This window comes from Rutidosis leptorrhynchoides, chromosome 7, assembly GCF_046630445.1.
Source record: "Rutidosis leptorrhynchoides isolate AG116_Rl617_1_P2 chromosome 7, CSIRO_AGI_Rlap_v1, whole genome shotgun sequence".
Lineage (NCBI taxonomy): Eukaryota > Viridiplantae > Streptophyta > Magnoliopsida > Asterales > Asteraceae > Rutidosis > Rutidosis leptorrhynchoides.
This window is the reverse complement of record NC_092339.1, coordinates 225203098-225213590: the sequence shown is the minus strand read 5'-3', so window position 1 is coordinate 225213590 and position 10493 is coordinate 225203098.

The following is a 10493-nucleotide window of genomic DNA, read 5'->3' as shown; positions in this document are numbered from 1 at the left end:
GCTCGTTACGACTCGATTAAGTATAGCATGTGAATCACGTTGTCAAGTTTCATACAAGAAACAAGTATAAAAGCATGTTAGAATGATTGTATAAAAGTTTGGTTAAGTTTGACTAAAAGTCAAACTTGGTCAAAGTCAACGAAAAAGTCAACACGTTCGGGTTCGGTCCCGAACTATTTTTCTGAGGTTTTTATTCATATATAAGCATATTAGAACAAGTTTTATGTGAATCGGAGGTCGATAGCTAGTCAAACATTTCGCGTGAAATGCGCCAAAGTGAGCAGAATCTGGCCAGGCGATTCTGCGCGCCGCGCGGGGATGTGGCGCGCCGCGCCACTACCTGGCCAGAGAATTCTGGTCAGTTTTCAAAGTATGCACGAACCAAAACACAAACATTCACATTTTATGATCCGCAAACAATTAGAACATGTATTTTATATCATCGGAAAGCTATTTCGACAAGGAATACAACTAACCACATATCATTAATCAAAAACATCATTTACAATAACCGAAAACTCGTCAATTGATCAAGAAAGGTTTATTTTCAAAGTTTCAAGTTCGTAAAACGTATTTTATGATTCGGGAATCCAATTTACACATACGATATGCCGTTTTGAAGGTAATGAAGCATACATTACAACTAAACACTTACTAATAACATTTCATGGCATTCGAAACATCAAAAGCTCGTTTTAAGTCTATCAAACCCTAACCAAAATCCGCAAAAATCAATATTCATGTTTTTGAAGTTTCCTTAATCAACCTACGCATCAAAACGAAGCTAGTGATACTAGTAACACAATTAAAACATGCACTTTAACAATCTAACAACATTAACTCATCCAAAATCAAGGATTAAGCTAACCCATTTCAAATGTTCAAACTAGTTACTCAAAACAACGAATCGAGCAAACAAAACATATATTCATGTTATACACGAGCCATAGACACTAACTAACACAATTTCAAGTCAAAAACAAGAATTTAAAGAAATCTAGAGTTTTAGAAATGTTACCCAAACGAGATGAAGTTTGTATCAAAATGTAGAGGATGAAGAGAGGATCACGAAAATGTAATCGGATTTGTTGTGAGCTTCCAAGATTGAATTTAGATGATGAATGATTGAATTGGGTGTTTGTGTGTGTGTTCTTGATAGAGAAAAAGAGAGAGAGGTGGAGGTGATTGAATGGAGGAGGGTGAAGGTTGACTAGTTGACCTAGTCATCTCTTTGCCCTCTTGGCAAGTTTAGTCCCTCAAGTTTCAAAGCGGGTGCGGGAATTAACCAAACGAATATTTTTAAAACGCTCGAGTAAACGGGTGATGTCAAAATTAAATAGCGGGAATATAATGAACGTTACTCACGGAAACTATTAATTTAAATACGAAAGATTTTGTTTAAAAAAAAAGACGGTGTTAAAATTAAATTTAACGGAAAAACACGGGATGTTACATTATCCACACCTCAAAAGAAATTTCGTCCTGAAATTTAGTTGGAAGTAGTAGTCGTTGAATCTTCCTCGAGATCTTGTGTTGCCAATTCTACGAATGAGGGAGAAGTACGTTCTAAGGTATTTCAACGAATTTTGACGGTCGGGATCATGTGTTGTTTTAAGGTTTGGCTTCACGATTTATGGTTTCAACCGGTCCTCCTAGGAAGTGAGGGTTATCGTCGATAGTGAGTTCATCAAAGGAGATAACAAGTTCTCGTTTCGCAAAACACGTCTTTGAGTTGATACATCGAATGTAGGATAAACGGAGACCCAAAATGAGTCGGAAAAGTCTAAACGGTTAGCGACGGGTCCAAAACACCCCAAGAATTTAAAGGATCAAAGTATCGCGGATTTAGCTTCCTACGTTTCCCGAAATGGATTGTACCTTTCCAAGGTGCGACTCTTAACGTGACGCGGTTTCCCACGCGGAATTTGAAATGTTTACGTCTAACATTGGCGTAGTTCTTGGTGATTACGAGTCGCGTAGGGTTTTACCTGAATATGAATAAATTTTCTCGGTTGCTCATGAATAACCTCGGCCCCGGTGAATTGGTCATCGTTTACTTGGTTCGACAAAGGAGAATGACGTTTCCGGTCACATGTGGTTTCAAAAGGAGTGACGTTAAAACTCGAATGAAAATCATTGTAGTATGAGGATTCGGTTAAGGAAAATACTTTTCTCAAGTAAATTTGAAGTTGGTAATACAAATTCGTATTATGGTTTTCAAGACTTAAATCGTATGTTTGTTCGGTCCGTCGGGTTGTGGATGGTACGCGGTACCCATGTCTAAACGTGGTCCCGAGGCTTTTTGTGAGGCACTCCGAAGTCTACGGAGTACATTCCGTAAGGTATATTTAGACAAGTTTGTTAGGACAAGTTTCTCAAGAAAATTCACGTAGCGAAAGATTTATCAGTTTCCAAAAACGTTCGTCGGGGCAAGTCCTCATCGGTTTCTGAAAGAAAAACGTTCGTCGGAACTATTCACCCTCGAGGTGAATACTAGTATAACGTGGAGAGTCTCTCTCCATTGGGAATTTAGAATAAGGACCTCCTGAACCGGAAGTACGAGGGTGATGCAAAAGAAGTTTCCGCCTCGGTGCGAGCATAACGAGTAAATCGTAATTAGTCAATAAGACTGTGCGAGGACGAGATAGTATACACGTGTAACATACGGTTGAAGTCGAGAGGAATCGGTAATTCATTCGGAAGCATAAGTATAGTTCGACAAAAGTCGAAGGGGTGTCCCCGGTATGGTTGTTATCAATATTCTCGGAGTTTTCGGATGTCCAAACATGAAAGGATGAAGTCATGTACATGGCACATGGTGGTGTTTAGGTTGATCGAGTCTAACCACCATCACGCGTCACTAGAACTTTGGTATGTCTTACCGTAATATAACTACGTTGATCGAGTGTAGTTATATTATGCTAACTCATACCTCCATTCCCACATCACTCCATAGACTCAAGTTCGTGTCATCGCGAAAATCTAAAATGAACAAAATGTAACGACGTCTCAAACGTGACTCGTATTAAATCGAAATAGTTTCTACAACTCTAAAGAAGCGTTTCCCCGCGGGAAGAGTATAAATGATTGTTAACGTCAAATCGGTTCGATTCAAACAATAATGTATTTAGGTATAAAAAGAGTAACGAGTCATGATAACAAGTAGTACGCAACCGTAGCGATAAATAGTGATGACGATACTCATCTAGAGTAGTGATGGTAGTAACACTAAAAAGTAGATAGTAAGAAACACCAGTGGGAAACCGATAGTAAGTTGAAACGGTGGCAAATAACAATCCGGGAGACAGAGTTCCCGAACGAGTGTGACTAACGAAGTCGTCGTCATCCATACGTGTATGAATCATGAATTTACGTGTGTTACCAAAAAGTGGCGGAATACGAATTCGTATGATGAAGGTTGGGTACCATTAAAAAGTTTGCCTAAGAATGATTCAAGTATAATGCACAAGTATTCAAGTAAGTGCTATCTATAGCAAATGTATGTCAGAATGCAATGGCTAACTATCCGGTTGTAGTCTAGATTCACTAATGCGTCCTAACGACTCTGTCAGACACACTAATGCATATCCTAGTTCCCTACAACCAACGCTCTGATACCATCTGTAACGACCCGACCAAAACCGTTATTGACGGCGTCGTTAACTTAGGTCCCGTTGCGTGGTCGTAGTCCCTATATGAGACTCGTTTGACCAAAATTATGTCGCATTCATTTGAAAGGTACAAGACTTGCAAGTTTAGTTTACAAAACCGTTCGACAACAAGTCTAAGTTTACAAAAGTCATAAAGTATAAATGAAATAACTTGCGACATGATATAAGTTGAAAAACACCGTTGCTATAAATAGCGTAAGTATGTAAACAAAAGTTTGAATCCAAAAGTGCTATCCCTAGCGTATGTATGTAAGTATGCTTGACCCCAAGCAAGAAATCAGAGTGTATGCATGTATGCTCGACTCCAAGCAAGTATGAGTGTACGCGGAAGCATGTATCAAATAGCCAAGTATGAACCTGAGAAACATATAGAAAACTGTCAACGAAAAACGTTGGTGAAATCATAGATGTATTTGTAAACGTTGTTTTTGAACCACAAGATTTAGTATTCCCATAGTTGATTATCAAAATCGTTTGCATTCCAAAAGTATTGTTCGCGAGCACCCAATTATCAAGACTTAACGTTTCCTTCCATTGAACCCCATCACTATAGTGTTAGAACATACACTGTTTCTCAAAAATATATTTCACCCGTAGACGGTAGCGAACCGTCCGTAGTGAGGGTTTGTCAAACCCGTATGGCCACACAATATAAGTTCTCGCTTACACCCTGCAAGTGTAACTAATGATAATCGAATTGAGGATTTTTGTTCTAACTCGCTGTGGAATGTTTGTTTTCCTTGTACTTGTGTTCAAAGTATAAAAGTAAGTAGCACCAAATGTAACAAAGTATATGTTTCTCAGCCCACAATTTAAAGTATAAAAAGTTGTTGAAAAGGTGGGACTATGATCTCACCTCGAGTGCACGAGTATAAAAGTACTTCAACAAGTAAACGTGTGCATGAAAGTTGCTTAGCCTTGACCTAAACAAGTAAGTTATATCAATTAACCGGTTACGACACAAGGTCGGGTGAAATGTGTTCAATTAGTCCTATGGCTCGTTACGACTCGATTAAGTATAGCATGTGAATCACGTTGTCAAGTTTCATACAAGAAACAAGTATAAAAGCATGTTAGAATGATGGTATAAAAGTTTGGTTAAGTTTGACTAAAAGTCAAACTTGGTCAAAGTCAACGAAAAAGTCAACACGTTCGGGTTCGGTCCCGAACTATTTTTCTGAGGTTTTTATTCATATATAAGCATATTAGAACAAGTTTCATGTGAATCGGAGGTCGATAGCTAGTCAAACATTTCGCGTGAAATGCGCCAAAGTGAGCAGAATCTGGCCAGGCGATTCTGCGCGCCGCGCGGGGATGTGGCGCGCCGCGCCACTACCTGGCCAGAGAATTCTGGTCAGTTTTCAAAGTATGCACGAACCAAAACACAAACATTCACATTTTATGATCCGCAAACAATTAGAACATGTATTTTATATCATCGGAAAGCTATTTCGACAAGGAATACAACTAACCACATATCATTAATCAAAAACATCATTTACAATAACCGAAAACTCGTCAATTGATCAAGAAAGGTTTATTTTCAAAGTTTCAAGTTCGTAAAACGTATTTTATGATTCGGGAATCCAATTTACACATACGATATGCCGTTTTGAAGGTAATGAAGCATACATTACAACTAAACACTTACTAATAATATTTCATGGCATTCGAAACATCAAAAGCTCGTTTTAAGTCTATCAAACCCTAACCAAAATCCGCAAAAATCAATATTCATGTTTTTGAAGTTTCCTTAATCAACCTACGCATCAAAACGAAGCTAGTGATACTAGTAACACAATTAAAACATGCACTTTAACAATCTAACAACATTAACTCATCCAAAATCAAGGATTAAGCTAACCCATTTCAAATGTTCAAACTAGTTACTCAAAACAACGAATCGAGCAAACAAAACATATATTCATGTTATACACGAGCCATAGACACTAACTAACACAATTTCAAGTCAAAAACACGAATTTAAAGAAATCTAGAGTTTTAGAAATGTTACCCAAACGAGATGAAGTTTGTATCAAAATGTAGAGGATGAAGAGAGGATCACGAAAATGTAATCGGATTTGTTGTGAGCTTCCAAGATTGAATTTAGATGATGAATGATTGAATTGGGTGTTTGTGTGTGTGTTCTTGATAGAGAGAAAGAGAGAGAGGTGGAGGTGATTGAATGGAGGAGGGTGAAGGTTGACTAGTTGACCTAGTCATCTCTTTGCCCTCTTGGCAAGTTTAGTCCCTCAAGTTTCAAAGCGGGTGCGGGAATTAACCAAACGAATATTTTTAAAACGCTCGAGTAAACGGGTGATGTCAAAATTAAATAGCGGGAATATAATGAACGTTACTCACGGAAACTATTAATTTAAATACGAAAGATTTTGTTTAAAAAAAAAGACGGTGTTAAAATTAAATTTAACGGAAAAACACGGGATGTTACATCTAATTCCTGTTTTTCTAATTTCTATTACAAACAAACCCAAGCAATCACCAAATTACCACTGTTGCAATACCTGTCATTTATTCCTGCAACTGCTATTTTGGCTTCTGTTCTTCCCTACTACAGTAACAGAAATGAGGTAGCAGGTGATGCTACAGTACCACTGTTTACGGCTATTTTTGTTCAAGATACACACCTATCATTTCTCTTACTTCTGCTACTTCATTGTTTATGCACTCGGTCTCTATATTCTGTTTAAGCAGCGATGACATTAACGCTTTGATGTCACGAATGATGGGTGAGGATGAAGTTAAAAACCGTAAATAATATTGATGATTATGTTATATACGTATGGTTATAATTTTATGTTAATAATCACATAATATAATGGTAATGGTTAGGAAATGAACACATTGATGATAATGTTTCCTGCGGCTACATTTTTTTTCCGTTACCAGAATATATCGAGAACATACAGCATTTTTTTTGGGCCGATTAATACATTTTTGCTATTGTGACTGATTCATTTCAAGTGGACTAGTGGGCTTGATTAAGTATTTAAAAGGGGTTTCCATGTTCCTTTTTTCAAATCAGGCCATAATAATATTACTTCACATGTTGGGCCGAATTCTTGTTGTTGGGCCGAAGGCCCAGTTAAGTTGCTGTTGGGATAAAAGTGATGATAAACGAATGGTTATGAATAATGATCATGATATTTTTTTTTATATACGAGATGATGTATGTAATCGATGAGGATGGCGAGATAGATTAGATAAAGATGATGACAATAGGGTTTTGTAGAAGAGAATAGGTACAAACGGGTTAACAATAATTAAAAAGGGATATCGATTGGAAAAACAGAAATGGTTGAATGGCTGAAAGTGTTATCAGGTTAGCGGGAGGTCGCGGGTTCAATCCCGGACTTGGGCATTTTTTTAGGACTACTCTTTTGAGGTAGTTACTTATCTATTCATTTATTAATATTATAATCTTATTATTATTATTATTATTATTATTATTATTATTATTATTATTATTATTATTATTATTATTATTATTATTATTATTATTATTATTTTTAACATTATTATTATTATTGATATCATTATAATTATCATTATTAGTATTATTAGTATTATCATAAAAAGATACAACTTCTTATTTATTTTTATTTCTATTATTTTATCATATAACTATCATTCACAGTAAAATTAATATTTTTACGGTTATTATTATTAATATCATTATTATTATCACTAATAGAATTATTAACATTATTATCTTTATTAGTAAAATTAAGTATTATCAATAATATCATTTTTACCATGACAAATATTATTTAAGTATTATTATAATTACTAGTTTCAACAAACAAATGTTATATACCTAAAAATATATTTAATTTACATAACTTAACTATATTAATACTTTTATATACAAAATGAATACATTTAATTAAAGAATGAAATATATATACTTATTAATATAACAAGTATATCACTAATAATATATAAATTCGTTCGATTACGAGTATATGTGTTAATGTATATATAAATGATATAGGTTCGTGAATCTAAGGTCAACCCTGCACTTGTTCGGTGCCGTAATATGCATAATTGCTACGAAATACAGTATTGTGAGTTTCATTTGCTCCCTTTTTAAATGCTTTTGCAATATATATTTTTGGGACTGAGAATACATGCGCTGCTTTTATAAATGTTTTACGAAATACACACAAGTAATCGAAACTACATTCTATGGTTGGATTATCGAATCTAATATGCCCCTTTTTAGCTTGGTAGCCTAAGAATTAGGGAAATGGCCCCTAATTGACGCGAATCCTAAAGATAGATCTATGGACCTTGACACGTCCCATTCGAGTTACGAATACTTTAGTACTTCGATTATCATGTCCGATGAGAGTCCCGGAATGATGGGGATATTCTATATGCATCCTGTTAGTTCGGTTATCAAGCGTTCACCATATGAATAATTTTTATCTCTATGAAGTTTGCGAAATGCCTGATATGAGATGATGTTTATGAAAAATGAAATGAAAATCTTGTGGTCTATTAAATTATGAAAATAATGGATTACATTAAACTAATGAACTCACCAACCTTTTAGTTAACACTTGAATTGAAAGCATGTTTATTCTCAGGTATTAAGGAAATCTTCCGCTGTGCATTTGCTCATTTTAGAGACACTACTTGGAGTCATTCATGACATATTTCAAAAGACGTTGCATTCGAGTCGTTGTGTTCATCAAGATTATTATTAAGTTAATTATAGTTGGATATTTTATGAAATGGTATGCATATCGTCAACTTTCGATGAAATGAAAGTTTGTCTTTTAAAAACGAATGAAATGTTTGTTAAATATATCATATAGAGGTCAAGTATCTCGCGATGTAATTAACTATTGTGAATCGTTTATAATGTATATGAACGGGGCATTTCAGTTGTTGTGTACCATCTTGATGTTGTGGCTGGTTTGTAAATGGCAAATTTATCAATTGATAGAGATATGTATGTTATTCATTAATATATATGGTATTTGATATTTACTTTCATACGGTATAATAATAATAATAATAATAATAATAATAATAATAATAATAATAATTGGTTTATTGCATCTATTAAACATTTTAATTCAAATCATTTATGTTTGTCGTAAACTAACATAATGATATGTGCCACTGAAATCAAATGGTTTCAACAAGTTATGAATATGTATGTTGATACCTAATGATACGCATGAAGAATATCTCAATCCGTTAAACGTAAATCACACAAGTATACTACTTATGGTAGACGGAAGTTAGATGTCATTTAAGCAACGACATCAACCTAGCCGACCGTAAGACCAGAATTATCGTCCATGACCCGTCAACAGCCCTAGACGAAGGCAGTGTACTGACGTAAGCCCGTCAACCGGCAGTAAGTACACGTAAGCCTGCCTATAGGCACTGCGTGCAAATAAGACCAAGTATCCGGCAGTACGTATGCGTGAGCCGTCACCCGACAGCGTACGTACGTGAGACCGTCAATAACAAACTTATACATTTCAGATCATCTTATGGAAATGTACATGTGTAAGTCCATCACCCGACAAAGTCTGTACATGTGTCAGTTCAAGAACACTGTCTGTCGGGTACAAGGACACTGTCACGTACGGATCCAGCTACATGACAGTGCGTACACCGGACATGCGTATGCCACGTAAGCTCAATACAAACAATAAGGGTTGGGCCCAACTCCCAATGGTGGTCAAAGCCCAATATGGAATGACACGTCAACATAACAAAGCTCAAGAACAGCATAAACCCTAATGCTTACCTATAAATATGCTACTGTTAAACCCCAAAACAACAAGTTGGAATCAGTCAAGTCACATCACTAATGATGAGCCAAGATACTTTCTCTCTCTAGAAGTATCCCCTCATCACTCGCTTATCAACTCAGCACTCAGTCCCAAATCGAGTCCAGTTCGCTTATACATCGACTAGCTGTCCGCCACCCCTTAGAGATCTTCATCTCCAATTGGGTTATTCATGGTATCCGAACCGGAGAGCGAACATCTAGTCACCCCCAACTTCACCCAAGTGATCTTTACACTCATGCTTATTAACGGCAACCTATTCTATTAACGGTTGAAGGAAATATGTTTGATCAAAAGGTGCCATCTGCTACGAACTAGACTTTCCAAAATCGGTCCTCCGTTCATAGAACTCCACACCTACAGACGCAAAAGTATAAAGCATGATGGAGCCCATAGCCGAGCAGTCACACGTGATTCCACCAGAACCACCGGTGACTGATCTAACACCTGCAGTAGAACAAGCAGTCACACCTCCTGCGACATAGAAGTCCTCACAGAACGGGGTACCTGCTACTCACGGGTACATGACACCCCAGACACCGGCTATGACGGCCCTGTCCTGAACGAAAATATCGATGAAGAGGGACTCATAAACATGGAAAGAATATTAGCGCCTAACCATGAAAATCAGCGTCAACGAGGCACAAGCTCACCAGTCAGAAGAAAGTACTTAAACTTCAACAACACAACATTCAACAATCAAGAAACAATAATTAACAACAACCGTGCGCATGAACAAGCGGATGTCGTATCACCAGACGTAGCCAATGCTTTGCTCGCAAGATTTGGAGTGCGCATACCGGGTGGCACAATGAACCTTAGCTTTCAGGAAGCAAACAAAGGGGGCGCAACAAGATTAAACCCACCACACACGCAATCAATACTCCAAGAGCCAAACAAGTTAGCAGAGCTAATAATACAGGATGCACCAGCAGCATCTAAATACTCATTATCATAATAAGAAGTTATAATGACAGCATTCACATGG